At 51.3% G+C, this 23,746-nt stretch overlaps 1 protein-coding gene across 2 annotated transcripts in view; it reads left to right on the top strand.

Annotated features, from left to right (window-relative positions):
• The window catches only part of CHD9 (chromodomain helicase DNA binding protein 9), a 2,123,706-nt gene that overhangs the window by 1,905,349 nt on the left and 194,611 nt on the right, over window positions 1-23,746 (top strand). The window lies entirely within an intron of this gene.

Raw genomic sequence — 23,746 nt, forward strand, 5'->3', positions numbered from 1 at the left:
AGACATGCGAGATCTGCTCCCGACAGATGTTGGCTACGGATCCCTATCCCATCTGTATGTAGTGTCTAGGAGAGCTCCACGACTCCGAGGAGTGTGACGCCTGTAAACGACTGAAGCCCACGGCCTTGTAGGAAAGGCTAATAAACCTGTTGACGGCGCAGCTCTCCCATTCTAATTCCATGCAATGTCTGTCTACTTCCCACTCTGAGGTTCCGGCCTGTGGCCGTTCAAGGAGCCGTTCCTGTGAGCGTCTCTCACCTAAGTCACAAAATTCCAGTTGTAAGGGATCAAAGTCACAGCAGCCTTCGGCCTCATCATGTTGCGACATGTTCTCTCTGGTTCCTTTTGTTTCTTTACGGAGGATGTTGCACAGGAGTCAACCCCATGCCTCCGTCCTTAACCTGGAGCTGGGGTGACTATGACCCGGATGCAGGCTTACCATCATGTGTGCATGCCTTTTTTGCGTCCATGCATCCCCTTTCAGCACCTTCAAGTCCTGAAGCGGTTGGTGGTTCTCCTACTGGAAACATGCCAGCAGGTTCGCCCTCGGCACCTGTCGAAGACCTCGACTCAGTTTCTGGGGTCATCACGGCATTGGTGCCCAGCCCGGTGCCGCTTCTAGTTGTGACGCTGGCAGCAGCGGATGAAGTTGTACAGGAGGCAGTTATGACGCCGCCCCCAACGTCAGTTGTAACGCTCATGGTGCATGACGATACATCGATGCCCTGTTGCAGATCGGCGCCAGTGACGCCGCTCATAGCCACTGCGGTTCCAGTGTCTTCTCCTTTGCATTCCGAGGTCAGAGCTGGCTCTGTTGCTGTTTATCCAGCATTGCAAAGTGGCTCAGGTGACGCCGGTGACGTCAATCGCTTGGTTCATCTTGTTCAACCTCTTGGGCTGCATTGGGTGAGGATGGGAGTCTACAACCCTCTCCTAATTCTGATCTGTTTTCTCTGCCACGAATGGCAACAGAGGCTAGTGCAGCTTTTGCAAAAGTTCTATAGAGAGCTGCTGATGTCTTGAAATTGCACCTTCGTTCAGTGACTTTATCTGATCCCTTGTTAGATCTGCTTCATCAGGGTGTGACTGGTGTTGAGCCCTTACTGCCCTTGGGGGTTCTCTGCATGATATTCTTCTGGGAACTTGGGGGAGGCAAGTGACCGGGGTCTCTGTTGATCGTGCCATTTCCCATCGCCCTTCCTGCTCCAGACAACCTTGTCTGTCTTTCTCAACACCCTACTGCTAAGGTGTTCGTCGTGTAAGCTGCCATAACTTTGCCGAATCCAGATGTTTCTCCTTTACTTCCACCAGGTAGAGAATCTAGGTGGTTGGATCTGTGTAGCCAGAATATCTTTGCTTCGGCTAGTTCGACCTCAAGGTCGTTAAAAACGTCTTGTGTCTTAGGCAGGACTTAATATGCTTTTTGGGACTCTTTCACCCATCTCCTTCCTTCCCTTCCTGAAGGGAGCAGGGTGAACTCTTTCAGTTTGTACACGATGGGCATAAGTTGGCAAAGTTTAATATTAAGTCGGCAGTGAACACCACTGATTATATTGGCAGAGCCATGGCTCGATCTGTTGCTCTTCGCAGACACGCTTGGTCACGTAAGTCAATATTCCCATATAATGTTAAGGAGAGTTTGAAATGTATGTCCTCTGATGTTATTAATTTATTTAACAGCCATGCAAAGTCAGTGATACAATACCTCATGGCTGGTCACTTGTAGTATGGCCTTGTCAATCTTTTGCTTCTCTGTTATATAGCTACGGTTGTGGATCTTTATGTTTAAGGATTTAAATCCTGCCTCTGCTCTGGATTGTCTCTGCAGCTGCCTAGCTTGTTTATTTTATTTTACTCTGAGGAGCTTAGTCTCAAGTTCACACCTTTTTTTTGTGGTATGTCTTACTGTACGTGGAGTATTGTTTTGTGGGTGTAAAGGTTTTTAGGTATACTACTTACGTAGTCTATTTGTTTGCTGTTAAATAGTTTTTCCTGAGTACCCGGTCGTGTGCAGGCATCACTCGGCTATACAGCTTAATCCTTCTTGGGTTCCGTTATATGCTCTTTTATGGGCTATTGTTGTTAGCTAATAGCCGTTCTATTCCTCTTGTGATACCCTATTTTGGGGTTCTGTTACATTCACAGGCCCCTAAGCTTTTTCTTAGCCAGGGTAATCAGTGCAGTTCATTCTCTTCTTGAATGTATTGCATATTTGTTGTGTGTGCTTACATTTTTAAATTAGTTAAATTCGGAATTCATGGTTGTATTCTTTCGAATACCCAAGTTAGTGCTTCCTCCTTTGTGGGAGGGTATAGGTAACTCCTTTGTTCAATTTTGGAACATGGTGGTATGAATACTGTGTCTTAAACTGTCTGATAGGCAGTGTCTTAAACAGTTAAGGCTGTTTTCGGTCAAGCATTACATGGTAGGAGGTTTTAGGCTTCATAGAAAGCTCTTCTTGTTATTCTCCTACAAGTTTTTTTGCATATGTTATTCTGTATGAAGGTTAGATATCACTTGTCTTCTTGAGGTATGTACCTAATTTTCTCTGTACTTAACAATCTTTGAGAAATCATGGATGGTGTAAATTTTATATATCACACAAAGTTGCCTCTAACAGTTGAAGCCCACACAGGTAAGTATTTGCCACTCAATTTAATGGACACAGCAGCAAAAACAATCACGATGTTCACAGCTGTTCATTCCAGCCGACTTGTTTTGGGCTCCTGCCCTTCTTCCTAGGCTTGATAAAACAGAGCTGCATGAACAAGGGAAACACCAGTCTTTTAAACTCAGTACTCGCCCCAGTGGGCGTGGCCGCCGTAAAGACTCCTGGTACTTGTGGTGGCTTCCGTATTTCTACAGTGAGACGACATGCACGCCATTAAAATAATTCACCAATAAAACCACTGTGAGTGGCTGTGGCATCGCGGCATTATTTTGCTGATGCTTAAAGTCTTCATTACTGGCACCTGTCCATCTCTAGCAAACGCTGGTTGGTGTTGCCATGGTCTGCTCTCCGCAGTGGGGCTTCAGCCACAACTCCTTACTCCTAGGACTGACTTGAAAACCACTGGATTACAGGTATCAACGTGCCTTTATTGTGAAATCTCCTGAGAGGCCCACTGGGGTACAAATAATGAACAACATGCAGTAATGGTGCCAGCGAGCAATTCGGTGGTTCTTAATGCTGTCCTATGAATAAAGGAGCCGCAAAGCCCCGAAACGCGCCAGGATGTGAGTTGCATCTAAATTCAAATGCCGGTTTCCCCCTTCCGCTGAATAAATGGTTTGTGAAATCACTCGGCTGTCGACTGCGTCCTTGCTCCAGGGCGACTTTTTGATTGATATAAATATAATTATCGGACTTACGGTCAAGTTTAGTTTTGTATCACAAGTGTAGTTGCAGTTGGTTGTTGCTGTCAAGGATTTATTTTTATGAATAGTTTCTTTTTAATATTTCGATTTTTCTTTGATATTGTTGGTACTGCACTAATAGGTGCGATTCAATTTTCAATAATATTGTAAAGTGCTTTTGGACTGATTTCTCAGTATTGGTATTATCATGCCTTCTACTTGTGAATGATGTTTAGAGTGGAGGATGTTTTCCTTTGCAAGGCTGGTTATGCATTAAGGTGCAGGGTTACACATAGCCTAAGCTTCGTTGGTTGGGGGGGGGGGGTGTTTTTCCTGAAACTTTGACTGTTATTAACTTACTATTTCATGTTTTTTCGTAATTAGTGTTACAAATATTTTGATTTGTTTGGCCACAATGTCCACAGCCAGATTCTAAGTTAGTTCTGCGTTCTGGCGCCAAAAGTTTCACAGAAGAAACTGACGCCTGCTCGCCTGAGTGGACTTATATGGCACCTCTGACATCACATCCGGAAATGTCATTGTGGAGCTGTATGGCGCTGTACCCCGGGGCACAAAGATACTGCTGAAAAGGTTCCAGACGCCTGTGGACAATTAAAAAGTTAAGGAATCTGCAGCTAGACTGTGTCTCTACCAGATATTACTTTACCGGAGGTAAGTAACTTGTACTTCACCACATTTTAGATGCTTTTTGTTGTGTGTGGTTTTTTTTATGGGAAAAGTCAGCCTAATACATTTTATAAATGTTAAATGAATTCATTTATGGTCCAGGAGTTTCTTCAGAACTCAAACGTGCAACTCCTATTCAGGCATTGATAAAGGATTGACTGCTGGGTGGTCCCCAACTTAGGACGGAGCAGGGTAAACCTATGACTATTTGATCAAGGGAGGCCAATTTGACGCCCTAATATTTGGAGAGTTGGCATTGTCCCACCCTCAGGTGTAGCTTTTCATTTGAACAGCCCAAATTGACATTTTTGGAATAACTCTACTTTAACTTCAGAGTCTGTTCCAGAGGGTTGTCATATAGACAAAGACAACCTTCTGAACTCGTACAGCAGTCATCCCATTGCTTTTGAGGCAGTGGTTCTGACATGTAGCACACAGGCCAGAAGGGACATCCGTCCTCCCATTTCTTTTCCCTGTCTGCAAAGGCCACTAAATCAATTTAGTTTAGCCTTAGTGGCGTGTACCCATTGGAGGGGGGAAGATTAATTTCCTCTCAGGTGGCGATCCATTCTGACCAATATAGGTATTACACATTGTTCAGCTTGGCTATGCCCTCTTGTTTCTTCTACCAGATGTTGCCTCATCAAATACAATTTCAGAGGAGCACCTGTCCATTCTTCTGCAGCATGAGAGCTGTACTCACCAAGCGTGCTATTGACAGGCTACCTGACTCGGAAAGAGGCGAGGGTTGTCATTCTTGATTTCTGCTTGTGCCAAAGGAGAAAGAGGGTCTCAGGCGTGTTTTAGACCTTCGGCTTCTAAATGCCATATTACAGAATGACAAATTCAAAACGCTTATGTTGGCCAGGATCCTGTCATCGTTGGTCCAGGCAACTGAATGGTTATCTTGAACCTGCAGAACGCATATTTACATATAACGGTCCTGCAGTCCCACCGATATTATCTGTAGATCAAACTAGGCCAATAAACATTTTCAGCTTGCTGTGCTTCCCTTTGGCATCATCAGTGCCACTCTGCTGTTCACGAAAGTGGTGGTGTTGCTGCCCACCTTCGAAGGTTGTGGATACCAGATTTCCCATCTCTGTAAGACTAGCTGTTTAAGGCTTCCCTTCAGTGGAACTATCCTGGACACAGTGCAGTTCAGGGCCTTCACCCCTCAGGCACGAGTCCAGGGCTTTTGGGCTGTGATCCTGATGGTTCATTCTCGATCCTGAAACTCTGACACAGTAGCTCTGAGGCTTCTTGACCTCTAAGCCTCATTAATCATCAGTCAGCTGCATCAGGTGGCACATGCGGGCTCTGAAGTGGAATATAAAGTTCCAGTGGGCCAGCATCATAGAAATCTGATAGCTGTGATATAGGTCTTGAAGGAGGTGGATCACAATTTGCTTTGGTGGCTGCTCAAATACAGTTGGTCCTGCGGCAGGTCCCTCTTCCTTCCCAACACAGAGGTGATGGTAGTGGAAGACGCAGGCTGAGGCGGTCATCTGGGGAGGTGGAGTTACCAGGACTGTGGTTTCCACCAGAAGCCAGGCTTGTTATCAGTCTGTTGAAGTTGCAGGCAATTCATCTGACCGTGGCAGCCCTACTCCCATCTATCAAGGAGGCTGGTGCAGGTTCTCACGGACAATGCCACTTCCTTGTGATATTGCAACAAGCAGGGTGGAATAGGTCCTCTTTTCTGTGGCAGGAGGCCCTACGCTTATGGAGTTCATTGGAGCATCACAGCATTTCCCTGGTTGCGAACCCCTGGTTGGGTTCTTGAATGGCAGAGTAGAAGAGCTGAGCAGGCAGCCACTGGCAGATCAAGAGTGGTGTATACACTCCAAGAGGGCGCAGGGCTTCTTCCAGCTATCAATAGAACACAGGCTACATCTTTTTGCCACTATCGACGGTTGAAAGTTTTGCCTTTTGGAGTTTCCACAAAGACACTCATTAGGAGATGTTCTGGCTGGAATGGAACACACATTCTGTACTGGCTTCCTGCTCTTGCCTTTTCTTCCGGAAGATCTGAAAAACATCAAGAACAGCTGAACCAGGTCATCCTAGTGGCTGTGGATAGAAGTATTCTGCATAAAAAGCAGATTTGAAGGAGACACGTTAGTGATAGATTCCTTACCTTAGAATATTCCCCAGGCGTCAGTCTGGATCCGGAAAGTTTTCTGCTTAGCAGTACCTCTGCTCCCCAGTAGGTGGCGTTGTGCAGCTCCGCGCCCGACACTGGCAATGTAAGCGCCTGGATGGTGTCACGGAGGCTACTTAGGCGCCTCCGATGCGCGCTGACATCAGCAGATCCGGATTGAGCACTTACCTCTGTAATTTTTTTACCACTTTTTTGAGACATTTGTCTCCTTTTCTTGTCTCCTGGTGCATGTAGGGATGCCCGGCTTTAAGTCTTGTGGTTCATGCCGCAGTAATATGTCGGTCGCGGACCCCAATGATGTCTGCCTCTAGTGCCATGAGACCGACCATGACTCCCGGGATTGTCTGGACTGCCGTGCCATGTCCCCGAAGACCTTGCGGGAGCGGGGCCGAAAGTTGCTGGAGGTCCGGCACTCCTCTCACCGTCGCTCCGGGTCTAGGGGTCGTTCGCTGGCCCGGAGCTGTCGCTCCTCGGACTCCAAGTCTTCACCTTCAGATTCCGGTAAGCGACTACATAAGAAGTCGAAGAAGCGTGTTCGCTCTCTGATGTCCCCCCGTCACTCCCCGGAGGTGGGCGAGGGGGACAGGGCTCCACCCCTGCGGCTCCTCAAGAGCCTGGGAGTCCTGCGGTATACCCGGGTCCGTTGGCGACTCCCGAACAGGTGCAAGAGTTTCTTGCTGCCATGGACCACCTGTTTAGGCTTCGAGCCCCGCGGTCCCGTGTCCAGATCCTGTTGGCCCAGTGTAACCACCTCTAGCGTCACTTGATCCAGCGACCTCGGCTCCGGCTCCGGCGCTGCACTGGGTGCCGTTTATCCTGCCCCTGCCTTTTTTCTCAGACCATTTTGTTCCAACTTGGGATCCGTATTGGAATGCGGCTCAGGTTTGGCCCCGGCCAGCACCGGTCCCGGGGCCACTCCCGGCGCCGCTGGCCCCTCTCCGGCTCCAGCCGTGCCGCCGCGGCCAGCTCCTTCTACTCCAGAGCTGGATGCGGACTGAGACAGCTCCGAGGACCCTCTTGCGCGGCAGTGTGACTCCGAGCAGGATTGGGTGGATGACCTTCAAGATGCGGGTGAACTTGATGTGTCTTCTGACCCGGGGTTTGCATCCCCTCTGCCTACTTGTGCTACAGGACTCCAGAATCCCTACTTGCCCTGAGTTCTGACGATTATCAGGAATGACATGGCCCAAGTTGTCCTAATGGCTCCTGATGGGGCCAGGAGGGTGTTGTACCTAGAACTTCTGGGTATGAGCATCTTACTTCCGATCAGGCTGCCACCTCATGAGGATCTTCTGTTCAGGTGTAAAACCGGGCAGGGTTTTACACCTGAATTTACTGAATCGATACCTAAATGCGTAGACACTGAGTGGCAGCAACTAATTGCACTTGATCTTATCTCTGAAGTAGTGGATGTCATCCTTGCTGCCAGGCGTAGTTTCATAGAATCCATTTATGCTGGGCAAATGTGTTGCTTGGTGTGTTGCCTGGTGTGGAGCTTCTGAAACTGATCCTTTACAAACTAAGCTGTTGAACATTATTTTGTTTATTTTATATTTGGCATAGCAAGGCCTTGCAGTGAGCACTACTAAAAGTTATTTGTCTGCCCTTTCGACGTTTACTGGACCAACCACCATTATTTAAATCACCTGCTGTGATGAGATTTATTAAAGATTTGACATATATTCAATTCAGTGCTGTTCGTGATGCCATCATGTGATATTAACTTGATCTTGATGTTTCTTTTGTGTATGCCGTTCGAGCTGATGCATTGTTGCTCAATGCGTCTCCTGACTTCGAAGAATGTCTTCCTCAGCACAATTAAGACAGTTTGTCAAGCAAGTGACCGGCAGGCACTATTAGTGCAACCACCATACAGTACCTCTTTCCCAGACAAGTTCCTGCCGAGAACTTGACCAGCGTTCTTGCCAAAAGTCGTGACTTACTAACATTTTGGGCAATCAGTCAATCTACTAGCGTTCTTTGCTCCCACTGCACTCTTGTGAAGAGGAGAAGAGGCTTCATCGGCTGGACCCCAAAATGGCTCTAAGTTTTTACACTGACCGAGCTAAGGATCACCAAGTGTATGATTCTCTTTTTGTGGGGTTTCCTGGTGCAAAGAAAGTTATAGTGGTGCAAAAGAGAACCTTGTTGAGTTGGATAGTCTGCATGAAGGCCTACTAGGTGCTGACATAGAAGCAACCCCTGGAAGGTTTGAGAGCCGATTCCACCATGTCTAAGTTCCTTATCACCGTGTTGGCGCTGGGGTGCTTATCCTTGATATTTGCCTTGCAGAAAAAATGGATACCGCTTTATATGTTCACAAAGCCCTTCTGCCTTGAATTCAGGTCCAGTGGGAAGAACACTTTACCTGCCTATTTCTGCAGGATTTTGTGGTTTGGGCCTGCTCCACAGACCCCCTCCACCTTGGGACATACTGCTTTAGTATCTATACTAAGGTGCCGAATCTGTGGTTAACAATAGCTGTCAGAAGTTATTTACCTTTCATAATGCTCTTTCTGATAAATACTCTACCTAACCGCAGATTCCTCACTGTCTTTTCACCACCTCATTCTGTAGAAGTGGTCTCTTAAAAAAAGGTCCCAAGTAAGTACTCCACACACTGATTTTATTTTATTTTATTTTACGGAGTTTTATATAGCGCAAACCTGACCCCAATCAGGTATCGGAGCGCTTTACATAGCACCAATTGCGTTACATAAGGACACATTCATTTTTTGTTAGGCAAGGGGAGATTAAGTGATTTGCCCAGAATCACAGGATGTTCAGCGTCATTGCAGAGACTCAAACCCAGTTCCCCAGATTCAAGGTCGACTTCCCTAGCCGTTAAGCCAACTCCTCTCCCCATACATTTTCATGCTCCCTGTCTGAGGTTGTGGTGCGGGAAAGAGATCATAAACTTACTACAGCCTGCTGGGATGGCACTTAGATGTGACGCCACTCTTTAACTTCGGGGGTGGCATGGGGTCAGCGTGGAGGGGCACAACAACACATGTCTTCGTCAGGGAGCACTGCTGCAAAATTCTCCAGATCAAGTCTGGCGTTTGAGGAATAATCTGCACTTGCGTAGAATATCTACCATAAAAAGCTTTAAAGAAGGTACGTAAGATTTTCTTTTTGAGCATAGTATTGAATCTAGTTAAAAAAAGATAACATGCTTGTATTGATATAGTCCACACCATCATGAATTTCCCTAGCTCTCTGGTATTAAGAAATTTCCAAGGTTGGTACTCTTCGCTTGGTGATGGTCGATAATAAGCCTTAATACCGCAGCTGTTCACATCTTCAGAATGAAGGTAACTTCAAAGTTAACATATTGACGTTTCAGTGGTTTGTTTGTAGACCTTTCTTGCCCAGTGATGGGTGCACCTACTTAAGTGGAGTTCTGTTTATATTAGAAGAAGTGTGGGAACACTAAATGGCAGGACTTCAATCACTGCCTGCTTTCTTCCACAAAAATGTGAGGAAATTGTGTTTTTGCTTAGTTTGACGTTTGTGAAGCATTCTGAATAAATAACTGGTAACTTTTACCACCTCCTCTCATCGATCTTTTGACAAGTGCATGTTCAATATTATACCAGTTACATCAAGGTTTACATAACATTCTCTGCTGACCCTAACCTAGAATTAGAACTTGGAAATCCTCTAACTGATTATCAGGCATGGATATGGGCAAGTTATCTTCATGCTTTAACTCCTTCGATGCTAGCCCTTTTTCTCCTCTGTGCTAAGACTTTTTTGGCTATTTGGGGTAGTTCACGCTTAGGCCCCCTTAACATTTTGTCCATGTTGGACTTGGCCCTTCTGGCAGGTTCACCCCTAAACTTTTTGCTTTTGATATGTGACATGGTGGTAGTGATTGCGTGGGGAGTGCAGATGCGAGTTTGGTATGTGCGGACTTGTGTGATTCAATGCTGCGCGATGATGTGTGCGGCATAAATGTGTCTAGTGTGGAAGTGCCACTTCTAAAAGTTGGCAGGTTTGGGTAATTTATGTGAAATGACTGGCTGGCTTGTGATTGGCTGGAGCTGGCTGGTGAGCCTGGCTCCATGAGTCATGATGGGTCTGCCCCGGTGGTGAATGGGAGATCTGCATGAGTGATGTGAGGGAGGGGTGCACCTGGGACCTGAATAGGGCTGGGCTTTCCCCCACACAATGCTGGCTCCGCCCCCTTTGGTGCGAATGATGACCCTACCCAGCCTGTGAATAGGCAGAGGGGCTGAGCAAAACAAAGTGCTCAGGAACCAGTTGTATCTGGTTCGCCCCTTGCCTGCACCCTTGTAGACAAAGGGTTTTCTGTGTATAAAAAGGGTCTGTGTCCCCTTACAAAATGTTCTCTTCCTGATCCTATCCTAAGGGGGGCCTGCTGCTGCTGGGCGCCAGGAGGACCGCCACTGGGACTGCCTCCCTGCCTGGAGGGCCCTGTGAGCTGGCATCTGGGCCCAGCCTTTGCCCCCCACCTCCTGAAGGACTTTTGCTGGACTTTGGGGGACTCTAGCGCTGGGGAGCGCTTTGCCCTTACTCCTTTTTTCCTGCAGCACCTGGTAGCGCTGGATGTGTCCCCCCCCTAGCGCTTGGGAGCGCTTTCTGTTCATTTGTTCTGGTGCCCGGTATCTCTGGCCGTTTAGCTAGCGGAAGCCTACCCCGCTTTTTATTTTCATTTAAGAGGGTGCCTACCCCTCGTTTGCCCCGAAAACCTTCACTGCTGCCGGCCCTGGGACACTCTGGCATAGTACAGTGCCCGCCTCCGTCCCACACTGGGATTGGTCCCCCGGCCTTGAGGATTCCCGTTGTGTCATCCCTGGACCGCGCAGGGAATGGTCTAGCCTCGCGGGCTTACCCGCGCGCACCCAGGAAGCAGGACGAGCCCAGGAAAAGAAGCAGGAAGCGGCGGGAGCCTACCCCGCGCTCCTGCACTGCCCGAGTGAAGCCAGCGTCTCTCCACAAGGCTCCCCTAGCGAGAGGAGAGCCCAGAAGCAGAGGAGGAGAGTAGCTGAAAGTGTAGGCGGGGCTCCAGTGTAGCAGCAGAGCCCCGCGCGACAAGTATTCCAGACCGGAGGAGATCCCGAGGGAGTCCAGCGGAGACTTCCTCTCACCCCAGGAGAAGTCGGTGAGTGAAGCGCCGGGTCCCCAGAGCAAGCCGCCAACGCTCTGGCTCTCCCGCCATTGTTTTCCCAGCCTACGAGGCTCCTACTCCGGGGGCATTCTTTCTTTCGAGCCCACGAGAGGCTCTGGGGGCATTTGTTGATTCTGAGTCTCCAGAGAGGGGACTCCCACGACCGGGGTCATTCTTTCTTTGAGCCCGAAAGGCTCTAAGGGGGCCACATTTGTTGTAGAGCCCACAAGGGCTCCGGGGGCCATTTTTGACAGAGGGGGCGTCGGGGCACATTGCCGTGCCCGCCCCCTCCTGCGGGTGATTGTCCCCTGTCATTTTGCCCTAAATCATTGTTCCTCACAAACCCAATCTGAAAGAGACACGTTAGTGATAGATTCCTTACCTTAGAATATCCCCAGGCGTCAGACTGGATCCGGAAGATTTTGCGTAGCAATACCCCTGCGCGTCGGTAGGCGTCGTCCATGGCTCCGCGTCCGTCGTCGGCGTCGTTAGCGCCGGAATGACGTCGGAGTACTTAGACGGCGCCCATGCGCGCTGACGTCAGTTCTTCTTTTTTCCGCGCCAGCTAGCGCAGATCCGGAGAAGCTCTACCCCCAGTCATTTTTTGACTAACCTTTTTGATCTTTTTGATCATTTCTTTTTTCGAGTCTTCGACTCTATCGGTGCAGGTAGGGATGCCCGGGTTCAAGCCCTGTTCGAAGTGCGACCGACTGATGTCGGTCACGGACCCCACTCGCCGGTGCCTGAAGTGCTTAGGCCTCGACCACGACGACCGCACCTGCCCCGACTGCCGGGCCCTGACGTCTAAGGCTAGGCGGGAGCGGTCCCGCAAGCGACTCGAGCTCCGGCAGTTGGCCCCGCGCCGTTCCAGGTCCCGGTCCCACGGGAGGTCGAGGGACCGGTCGCGGGGTCGGAGTCATCGCAGCTCCGGGAGTGGACATCGGTCGTCTGGATCCAAGTCCTCAGGTAAGAGGCATGAGAGGTCGGAGAGGCGTCATCGTTACTCCGACCCACCGCGACGCTCGCACGATGCGGCCGGGGGTTCGGGCGACACCGCCCACGCGGCTCCGAGGTAGTCGCAAGCGTCGCCGCCTGCCCCACACCTTCGGGTCCCTGGGCACGGCGCGTCGCCTGAGGAGATCGAGAGGTACCTCATGGCAATGAGGACACTCCCTCCTCAGCCGGGTTCCGTGGCGCCTTCGGGTCCAACGGCCCCGGCTGGAGGCCCTAGTGGGTCGGGTGCTTCGGGCCGACGCCGTCGGGTGCTTCGGTTCCGACGCCGTCGGGTGCTTCGGTTCCGACGCCGTCGGGTGCTTCGGCCCCGACGCCGCCGGCGACTTCGGTCCTGACGCCGCCGGCGACTTCGGTCCTGACGCCGCCGGCGACTTCGGTCCAGGCGCCGCAGGACCTCACCGGATCCGCTTCCGGATCCGGGTCGTCACCGGACAACCTCACCGGCGCCGGCCCAGAGGGTGGCGCGCCCACTGTGGACGCCGTCCCAATCTTCCCTCTGGTCCGGCGCCGGAGCGGCGCCGCTGGGCGCCACTTCCGACGGCCTTTGGGGATTTCTATTTCCATGAGGAGGCCCAGTCTGTTGACCCTGTTTTACAGGAGACTGGTGACAAAGGTGATTGGGAGGGGTCTGAGGACCCTCTGGCACAGGAGTGCCAGTCTCAAGAGGACTGGACATATGAGCTTGGGGAGGCCAGTGGTATTGACACCTCGCCAGACACTGGATTTGTCTCCCCTCCCACCGTGGCTACGGAGGAGGGGGCTGCTTACAGCGTAGTGTTGATGAGGGCAGCCAAGGCCTTAAACCTTGAGCTCCCCGTCGCGGCCGTGAGGACTAACCACCTCACTGAGGTTCTTAAACCGCAGGCAAGCTCCAGTGAGCCTCTGCTGCCGTTTAATGAGGCCTTATGTGATGTTCTTCTGGGCACTTGGTCCAAGCCCGCCACAGGTCCGCCTGTGGATAGGAACGTGGCCAGACGCTACCGCCCAGCTCCGGGCGACCCTTGCTTTTTGTCCACCCATCCCACCCCCGAGAGCCTGGTTATCCAGGCCTTCACTTCCCAGACCGCATTCCCGACGGCCCCGCCCGATCGGGAATCCAAGAGATATGAACAGTTTGGGAAGAAAGTGTTCTCGTCCCTGAGTTTGGGGCTGCGGTCTGTCAATACCGCTTGTCTCTTGGGCCGCTACACCCACACCCTGTGGGACACGGTCGCGGACGTGCTGCCACAATGCCCAGGGGAGGTCCGGGCTAAACTCGCCCAAGCCCTTGTGGAGGGTCAAGATGCGGCGCGATATTCCATCCGGTGTGGGCTGGATACCACGGACTTACTGGGCAGGGCGATGGCAACGACGGTGGCGGTTAGACGCCACGCCTGGTTGAGGTCCGCCAACTTTTCGGGCGATGTCCAGGCCACTCTCCTGGACAAGCCGTTCGATGGCCGTCCCCTTTTTGGCGACAAGGTAGACCATGCGCTGGAGCGCTTTAAGGACTCCACGGCCAAGTCCTTAGGCCTCTCGGCCACGCGCTAGCAATCGGGTGCCTTTCGCTCCTTTCGTGGCCACGGAAGGGGCGTCCCCACACGTGCTGCCAGCCACGCAACGCAGAATGTCTAACAGCGCGGTGGCGGCCGTGGAAACCGCCATGGCGGCGGTCGGGGTCAACGGCGAGGCCAGTCCACACCTCCCCCCGCAGCACCTGCCTCAAAACCTTCCGAGTTTTCAGGCCCATGTGACGCCAGTGGGGGGCAGTGTTCGCCATCACCACTTCCACTGGCGCACTGTCACGTCGGACAGGTGGGTGCTGCAAATCGTCCGAAGGGGCTAGTCCCTCCCCCTCGAGGCGACCCCTCCAGCCATGCCACCGCAATTCCACCGCGTGTCGGGGGATCACTTGCAACTTCTGCAAGAGGAAGTCACGGCCCTCTTGGCCAAGGGGGCCATCGAGCGCGTTCCTGGGCCAGAAGTAGGGTTTGGTTGTTATTCCCACTACTTTCTGGTACCCAAGAAGGGCAAAGGGGGCCTACGCCCTATCTTGGACCTACGGAACGTCAACGGCTTCCTCCGACAAGAGAAGTTCAAGATGCTGACTTTGGCTCAGGTCTTAGCTGGCCTGGACCCCGGAGACTGGATGGTAGCGTTGGACTTGCAGGATGCTTATTTTCACATCCCCGTCCTGCCAGCCCACCGGCGTTACCTGCGGTTCACGGTAGGCCACGAGCACTTTCAGTTTACCGTGCTCCTCTTTGGCCTTACAAGCGCCCCACGGTGTTCACGAAGGTGATGGCGGTGGTCGCAGCTCATCTGCGCAGGTTAGGGGTGTCAGTCTTCCCCTACCTCGACGACTGGTTGTTGAAGGCGGACTCGCCCCAGACAGTCGTCAGCCACCTCCAGACTACGGCCGATCTCCTGCAATTGCTGGGGTTCTCCATCAATGTGCCGAAGTTGCACCTGTGTCCCTCTCAGAGACTCCTCTTCATCGGAGCGGTTCTAGACTCTGCGCAGTTTCGGGTTTACCCTCCCGAACAGCGGGGTCGGGATATTCATGCTCTGATTCCAATCTTTCAGCCTTTATCCCGAGTCTCGGTCAGGTTGACGCTGCGGCTTCTGGGGCTGATGGCCTCCTGCATCCTTCTGGTGCATCACGCCCGGTGGCGGATGCGGGCTCTGCAGTGGGACCTGAAGTTTGTGGGCCCAGCATCAGGGCAACTTGTCCGATCACTTCTTGTTCTCGGAGGGCACTGCAAGACAGTTGCTGTGGTGGCTCACGGACCGCGATTGGGTCAGTGGCAGATCCCTCTCCCTTCCCCACCCGGTGCACGTAGTTGTGACGGACGCGTCCCTCCAGGGCTGGGGTGGTCACATGGGAGAGGCGGAGATCAGAGGACTCTGGTCTCCGGCGGAGGCCCGGCTCCACATCAACCTGTTGGAGTTACGGGCGATTCGTCTAGCACTGAAGGCATTCCTCCCCTCTGTCCGGGGGAGTGTAGTGCAGGTGTTCATGGACAACACCACCGCCATGTGGTACTGCCACAAACAGAGCGGGGTGGGGTCGTGGACCCTATGCCAGGAGGCTCTGCGCCTCTGGCAGTGGCTGGAACGTCAGGGCGTGACCCTGGTGGTTCAACACCTGGCAGGTTCTCTGAACGCCAGGGCAGACAAACTCAGCCGTCGGTGCATGATGGATCACGAATGGCGTCTGAACTCGGACGTGGCGCAAGGCCTCTTTCAGCAGTGGGGAGAGCCTTGGTTAGATCTATTCGCCACAGAAGAAAACGCGCAATGTCATCAGTTCTGCGCGTTGGAATTTCCAAGGCGGCTCTCGCTCGGCGACGCTTTTCGTCGCGAGTGGTGCTGCGGTCTATTGTACGCCTATACCACTTCTGCCCAGAGTGCTGAAGAAGATCAGGCCCGACCGGGCCCAGGTTATCCTTGTGGCTCCGGACTGGGCACGAAGATACTGGTATCCAGAGCTACTCAGCATGTCAGTCGATCCCCCGATTCGTCTGCATCTTCGGGAGGACCTTCTGTCGCAGCAGCAGGGGACGGTCCTCCACTCGAACCTGTCCAGTCTCCACCTACAAGCTTGGAGATTGAGTTGCGACAGTTGAGGCCATTTGACTTGCCTCCTGAAGTCTGTAATGTCATTCTGGCAGCCAGGCGTCCCTCCACAAAGTCGGTATACGCCTGCAGGTGGAACAGATTTGTGGCATGGTGCACAGCAAAGGCTGTGGACCCACTCTCTGCCCCCCCTTTCTGAGGTTCTCCTCTTTCTTCGGTTATCCTCTTTCTTCTTTCTCTTGTCCAGCAGGGCTCTGCTCTGGGCACTATCAAGGGCTACCTTTCTGCTCTTTCTGCCTTCTTGAGGCTACCTGATCAGCCATCTTTGTTCAAGTCCCCAATTGTAAACAGGTTTTTGAAGGGCATCACACACATATTTCCTCCTGTTCCATTTGTGATGCCCCAGTGGGACTTGAACCTTGTACTCACTTATTTGATGTGCGCTCCCTTCGAGCCACTTCACAACTGTCCTCTCCGTCTTCTTACCCTTAAGACTGCTTTCCTGGTTGCCATCCCCTCTGCCAGGAGGGTGAGTGAGCTCCAGGCTCTTTATTCAAAACCACCTTTCCTTTCTGTCCATCCGGACAAGGTTGTGTTGCGGACAAGACCCTCTTTCTTGCCCAAGGTAGTGACAGCCTTCCACATCGGGCAGTCCATCACCTTGCCCACCTTCTTTCCGCCTCCGCATCCCTTAAAGAGGAAGAGAGGCTCCACCGTCTGGACCCAAAACGTGCGCTCTCATTCTATTTGGATCGCACACGCCAGTTCCGGGTGGATGACCAACTCTTTGTTGGTTACGTGGGCGCTAAGAAGGGACGGGCGGTGCACAAAAGGACCAACTCTCCGTGGACCGTGTTGTGTATCCATGCTTGCTACTCCTTGGCTAAAAAGGAACCTCCTGTTGGGCTGAGAGCCTATTCCACTTGGGCCACGGCGACTACTACTGCCCTGGGTCGGGGAGTCCCCTTGCAGGACATTTGTCAGGCAGCTACGTGGGCCTCGCTGCACACGTTCGCAAGACACTACTGCCTGGACAGCCAAGTCCGGAGGGATGGCTTCTTTGGCCGTTCCGTCCTCCAGGACTTTCTGGTGTAATTATTGGTTCGCAGACCCACCACTGGGGTTGGTATTGCTGGGGTATCTATTCTAAGGTAAGGAATCTATCACTAACGTGTCTCTTTCAGATGCACAAGTTACTACTTGAGTAACGATATATCTGTAAGAGACATTAGTTAGTGATAGATTCCTTACCGACCCACCCATCCTCCCCGTTCTGCGAACCGATATCTAGGGTTAAGGTCATCCCCTTTCAGGGCCCTAGTTTCATGGCACCAGTGTTGGTTTTTATCATGGCTCTGCGTTTCTGGTGCGGAAAAGCTGTGTATAAGAACTGACGTCAGCACGCGGAGGTGGCGTCTAAGTACTCCGACGACGTCATCACGACGACGGACGCGGAGCCGTGGACGACGCCTACCGACCCGCATGGGTACTGCTACTCAAAAAATTCCCAGATCCAGTCTGATGCTTGGGGATATTCTAAGGTAAGGAATCTATCACTAACTAATGTCTCTTACAGATATATCGTTACACAGTAGTAACTTGTGCTTTCGTACTTCAGCCCTTACTGGGCTTGTCTTTCTACTGTACCTTGTCTTGTGCCCTTGTTTTTGGGGCACTTTTCCAACAGGAATTTTAACACATTTCCCTGCTGCTTTCCGCACAAGTGTTTTCCACACTTCTGCTTGGATTCCTGTTCTACCACTCTCAAGGGGAGTGTTCTCTTTAGGATACTCGCTTCTTGAATCCTTGGACCATTCGATTGGTCCTGACTGTTTTGCAGCGTGAATCTTTCTGGATTCACTATGCTGTGCATTATCCCGCCATCTAGAAGTGGAGTCCGGAATAGTAGTATTTCTTCTCATGTTTTTTTTTTCGTGGCCCAGGTGGGCGTCGACATCCCACCATTTGGTGTCCTTCATTACGTTGATGTGCTTCCGGGGGAAGCTCCTACCTTTGGTCTCCAGATTCTTTTTTCTGCCGTTGGGTCTGGATAGTCACGGAGGAGTTCCAGAAACTTTTGAAGAAGGAATCCACGAAAATCAGTGAAGATTGGAGATTTCAGCACACCAACTGCAGGCCGGACAACTGGGACGACGAAGAGGAGGGCAAACACCCAAAAACTTCGACGTCCAACAGAGAATGCGCACACAGGGGGCTCCTTGAGCGTGGAGATGGACAAAACTCCATTCAAATTCTGTAACAATTGCCACCACAAATATGCACAATGTGAGAAGTTGGCCTGGTATATGATGTTCACTATTCTAGTGAGCACCTTGCACCAGTCCAAACAACCCTTATGGTGATGGTCGTAAAGTCAACCTTATAGACCTTCTTTCTTCTTCTTCTTAGAAGTTTGGGACCCCCCTTCATTAGAATTTTGGGGGCCTTGTGAAGACTTCTGGTCTTTTTGTTTCTGATCCCCACCTTTTTGGTCTGCCTTTTTCTGATCACCACCTTGGTTCTGGGGTTTCTGCTTAACCCTGGTTCTGACCCATTTGTCTGCCTTCTTTCCCAATTCTTGGGGTGAGGTCAGATCTGAGTCAATCAGGTGTTGGTGCAACAACTGGTTCTGACAATTATTAAGGATTTGTTCTCTCATGATCAAATTATACAATCCTGTATAGTCCTTAACTTTACTTCCCAGTAACCAACCTTCCAGAGCCTTAGTGGCACAATCAACAAAATCAGTCCAGTCCTGAGTCTGTGTCTTCTGGGTATCTCTGAACATCAACCTGTACTGTTCAGTGGTTAGGCCAAACCCATCAATTAGAGCACTCTTCAGGACAGGGTAGTTATTAGCATCCGCATCACTAACTGTGAGGAGCTTATCTCTGCCTTTTTCTTAAAAGGAGAGCCACAAGATAGCTGACCACTGACTGTGGGGGACCTGCTGGACTTTGCAGGCCCTTTCCAAAGCAGTTATCCACTTGTGGATGTCATCCCCAACTTTGTAGGGGGGCACTATCTTACTCAAGTGCCTAGTATTTTCATGGGACCTGTCTTTATCCTTGGGGATATTGCTGCCACCAGTGGGTTGTGACCCACTCAATTTCTGTTCTCTAGCTAGGGCAAGCTTCTCTTTGGCAACAGCAACTTCTAGTTCTTGCCTCTCAATCCTTAGATTAGCTTCCCTCATCCTAGCCGGATGTTCTCTCCTTTCAGGAGAGGTCATCCTTCTCTGAGCAAGGGTATTGGATCCCCTAGAGGTATTAGAGTGGAGGGACTCACCTGAGTGGGACCTTCTCTCATATCCCTGGTTAGTCTACTAATAGGTCTGTATGGGGCTAGCCCATTCTCAGCCCCATGTAGGCTTAGGTTAGCCTGGCTAAGTCTCCCAACTTGGACCTGGCTATCTTGGAAAACTTCTTCAGATTCTTCCTCTTGTTCATCTCCTTCTTAACCTACGACAGTGGGGTCTGATGCATCATCTGTAGAGGGTAAGACCTCTTCTGCATGAACTGAGGGACCTTGTCTAGAGGCCTTCTCAGCATCATTTAGGTGGGAAATGGTAGGGTTGGAACCCTGTTTCAATCTCCTTGAGGTACACAGGTGTCTCATCTCTTGGAAGTTGAGCATTTCATATCTAGAGGGTGCCCTGGGAGGGTCACTCCCCTCAGGAAGAGTCATACTTGGCTCACCTGTGGTAGACAGGATTCTAGTGAGGTGTGAGGTGTGCTGTGTGCACCTACCTACACTATGTGTTTTCTACTAGAACCTCTCTAGGAGTTGTAGTCAGGGTGTGCTAGGCCCTTTGGTCTACAACAACTAAGTTCAGTAGAACTTATGTATTCTAAGTCTTGTTATATGTACCTATGGTACCTTATGTGATCTTTCAAATGATATCTCAAAGATTACAATTGGTAAAACAGCAAGCTCAAATCCCAACCGCTGCACACCAATGTGAGAAGTTGGCCTGGTATATGATCACTATTCTAGTGAGCACCTTGCACCAGTCCAAACAACCCTTATGGTGATGGTTGTAAAGTCAACCTTATAGACCAGCTATCCTAGTGGTAGCATGGACAAAAGCAGTCTTAGGCTAAACTCAAGAGGGCATGTGAAGCCAGCTGTTTTACCATATGCAATCCCTTTAATACCAAATGAAAGGACACCACACAGGTTATATATTCAAAATATATATGTATTTATTTCTAAATCAATCCTCTGACCTCTTTATGAGGGCAGAGGCACAAGCGCATAACAAGTAACTCAATATAACATACAATAAGTTGCACAAATATGGATAGGCCCTGGTAGCCCGCTAAACCATATAGTAAAATAGCGGTATAAGAACCACATCACGAACAGTTAGAAGGCCTAGGGCCTTGGGAATCGCTGGGGCTACACTGGACTAACAGTAGTTGGGAAGCAGGAGGCCCACGAGATGTGTGTGCAGAGTCTAAAGGCACACGCGTGCACACATAGAAGTCAATGGGTGCGTAAAGTTAGAAAGTTAAAGATTTAGGAGTCTTCCGACTGGACTAGGAACTAACCACTTGACACTTGGATAGTCAATCTTCACAGGAGCACCGAAGTACTCGCGTTACCGCACACACAGGAAGCGGGGGCATAGGTCCCAAAGTGTGTCGGGTTTCGTCGTGGATTCCTATGGAGCCTTGGAGAAAAGATGCTGCAGGCGACCAGGAGAGAAGAGTCCGGTTGGATCCAAGGGCGGATCGAGGATGAGGAGTACCTGAAAGCAGAGGGGACAGAGTCTGGGTCACTAGCCAGTGACCAGGATGGAACCAGGAAGGAACCAGGCGATGTCTGGAAGCAATCAGGTGATGTCATGAAGCTTGTCTCTGCAGCCACGTGGACCAGGAGGTGTTGACGACCAGGAGCTGGATACGGACTGTCCCACGAAGGATCTCGCTGTCGGCGGTTTCGGCTTCCTGATTGGAGTCAACAAGCCTTGGCAAAGGCAACCCACGCAGGATTCGAAGAGGGCTTCTTACTCAGGCCAGCAAGGACTGAGGAGCTTCTCCTTCGCAGGGAAGTAAGGGCCAGTCTGGAGCAACCAGACCAGCAGTGTAGATTTCGGGTTTCGTCGTCACAGAGGCCACTAGCCAACGGGCAAGTGACCGGACAGATGCGTCGAGCAGGAAAATGCAAAAGGCCCTCACGCAGCACTCGATGAGTGTGGAGAGGTGATCTTTGGTGCAGTTGGTGCTCGGGGCTGGGGCTTCTCAATCCCCAATGCACAACTTCGAGGGTGCCTCAGAAGTTGCACGGAAAGCAATTCGCTGGCTTTCCAAGATGGCCAGTCCCACGTCTCTCGTCGCCTCCACGGGTCTCAGCTTTGCTGTGGCTGTGGATCGGGCTGTTGGATGTCTGGAAGTCCGGGTCTTGTCAGGCTCTGTGCTCGGGCTCCGGCAGGAGCGTTGACAAAGCAAACCGTTGATCACTTGATGGTGCCTGCTTGCACAGGGTGGTCACTCCTTGACCCCAAGGGAGATTTTTCAGTCTTCTACGTCGAGTAGGATGTCTAAGGTCCAGAGTTTCGGATCAGAGTTTCAGTCAGGATAAATCTAAAGTCTTGGGACAGCTCCTACCTATATACCAAATCTAGGGGCTGGATTACCTGCTAGGTCCTTCCTATAGGTGGGACCTTGGAAGGGGGTGGTTACAACCCTTTCCCTTTGTCCAGTTTCGCGCCAGAGCTGGGGCTGGAGTGCCCCAGCACCGGTTTGAAGTGTGGCTCAGTGGTTAGAGGCGGCAGACCCGGAATCTGAGATCGACCGTGGACCAGGGTTCGATTCCCCGCCTCGGCGGGTCTAGGGCTCATAAATTCCACAGTCTCGACAATTCTCGCTCCGGTGCCTACTCGACTCACGGGGTCACACTCTGCGACTCTGGGCAATAGCTTGCTTAATCTCCACATCGGCCCCTCTCGGCGGGATGCCTGGCTTTCACCTTGTGGATACCCTGCTGGGGTTTCTCACAGGGGAATACCAGGACGGGTTCCCTAAGCAAGCGCGGAGATGCCCCAGGGTAAGTCCTGCGCTATATAAGTTTCATACATTTACATTACATTTACTATGCATGGGACTCCTTGTGTGCCCCAGGCAGTGTCTCCTTTCATTCAGCCCTCACTGCCCCAATACACTATAGCCTGTCTGGGGTGGTGCTAGCACCTCCCTGTGACAGGAAACCTATTGTCCAAGCCTCCCTCGCTGGAAGGACTCCCAGCAGCAGGAGGTCAGACTTGTGTCTGTGGCAGCAGCATCCATTTTGTGATGCTGAGGCTCTGGTTAACTTTAACCGGGATTAATGGAAGTAACATGTCTTCTCCATCTAGAAGGGTGGAATGCTACCCCCGTCGCCAGGACTGGCGAGGGGGTAGTATTCCAAAGCGTTTGACACCTTACACGACATGTTTTGATAAAGCCAAACCAAAGTTAGCATCTGACCGCGAGGTTCATAATGCACTTAAGAGTATATGGTATGGCAATATCCTAGAACAGCTATAAGGACATGGTTCCGAAAGCTGCACACAGGCTCAGCTCATGCTAGAGCACCATCTCACATAAAACCAAGCACTCTGCCTTCAGGATTGTTAAGGCCTGCCATAGGAGTGACTTATATGTGTCTAGATATAAGGTTAGACATAGGAATACTATATCTAAGCAAGGGGTGATTACACGACCTTGCCCCAGTGATCAGCCAGTTGTGTCAGTTTGGATGACTAGCCAAGGGTGGCAAAAGATATGCTGCAGCCCCAGGTAGGCCTTGGGTGCACCTATGCCCTGGGTACCTATAGTACACTGTACAGGGACTCATAAGAGTGACCCAAATCCCAATTAGTGATGTACCTAAAGTACATGGTGTGAATTTAGAGAGAGAACAGCAGGGCTGTGGGTCTGATTAGCAGGCCCACAGCCACATTAAGTCGAAAAACAGTGAAGCAAAAAGCAAAAAATGGGGTGACCATAGGAAAGCAGACCCTACTCTCCTACACACAGAAGGACCAGCACCCAGTTTGCAACCTCTGCTTGCCACTTGAACTTTGAAGTGAAGACGGCAACGCCTGCTCGGCCCTCAGAGTTCTGGAGAGGCAGCGAAGGGCAAACTACACCATGCAGGGGCAAGGACCCCCACCAACGCCCCGAGACTTTTGGCCTCTCCAGTGGGGAAGAGAACAACATCGCGTTGGGACCAGAAGACTTCACGGTCGTCGGGATCGAGAAGAAGTTGGCGAACGAGCGAAGAGTCGTCGACCCAAAAGCCCCCGACCGACGCTCGAAAGAGTGATGCAAAGTCCTCGAAAGGAGCGCTGCCATCGAAACTCTTGACACCCCCAGCTGCACACAAGGGCACACAGCCCAGCGGATCCTTCGAAAAGGACTCCCAGCCACCGAAAACTCTGGAGAAACCTAGGTCGTCGAAACCCAGTGTTGAAAAGGACCGCTGGACGCTGAGGGAAAAGTTAAAGGCGGAATTTAGATCGACGACCACAAAGCGAAGCGCCGGAGCTCTCGACGCCGAACAGGTGGCCAAGATGTAGAAGAGAAGTCTCGAGGCCGAAATGGAAAACCTCTTTCAGAGGAAAAAGGATTTCGACTACCGGATGAGCCGGTACACCATCCCTTCGAAGCCCGCAGCTGAAGCAGAGCTCGAAGAAGGGGTCGAGGACCCTGATCCTCCGAAAACGCCGGAACCAGCCGAAGAACAGGAGGAAGAGAGCCTAGATTACTTCGAGGCAGAAGGTGAAGAGGATCAACAGACCTACCAGGACTGACATTCTCAGAGGTGCAAGACCTGAAGTGGCAGGA

This window comes from Lissotriton helveticus, chromosome 12 (assembly GCF_964261635.1).
Source record: "Lissotriton helveticus chromosome 12, aLisHel1.1, whole genome shotgun sequence".
In the NCBI taxonomy this organism is placed as follows: Eukaryota; Metazoa; Chordata; class Amphibia; order Caudata; family Salamandridae; genus Lissotriton; species Lissotriton helveticus.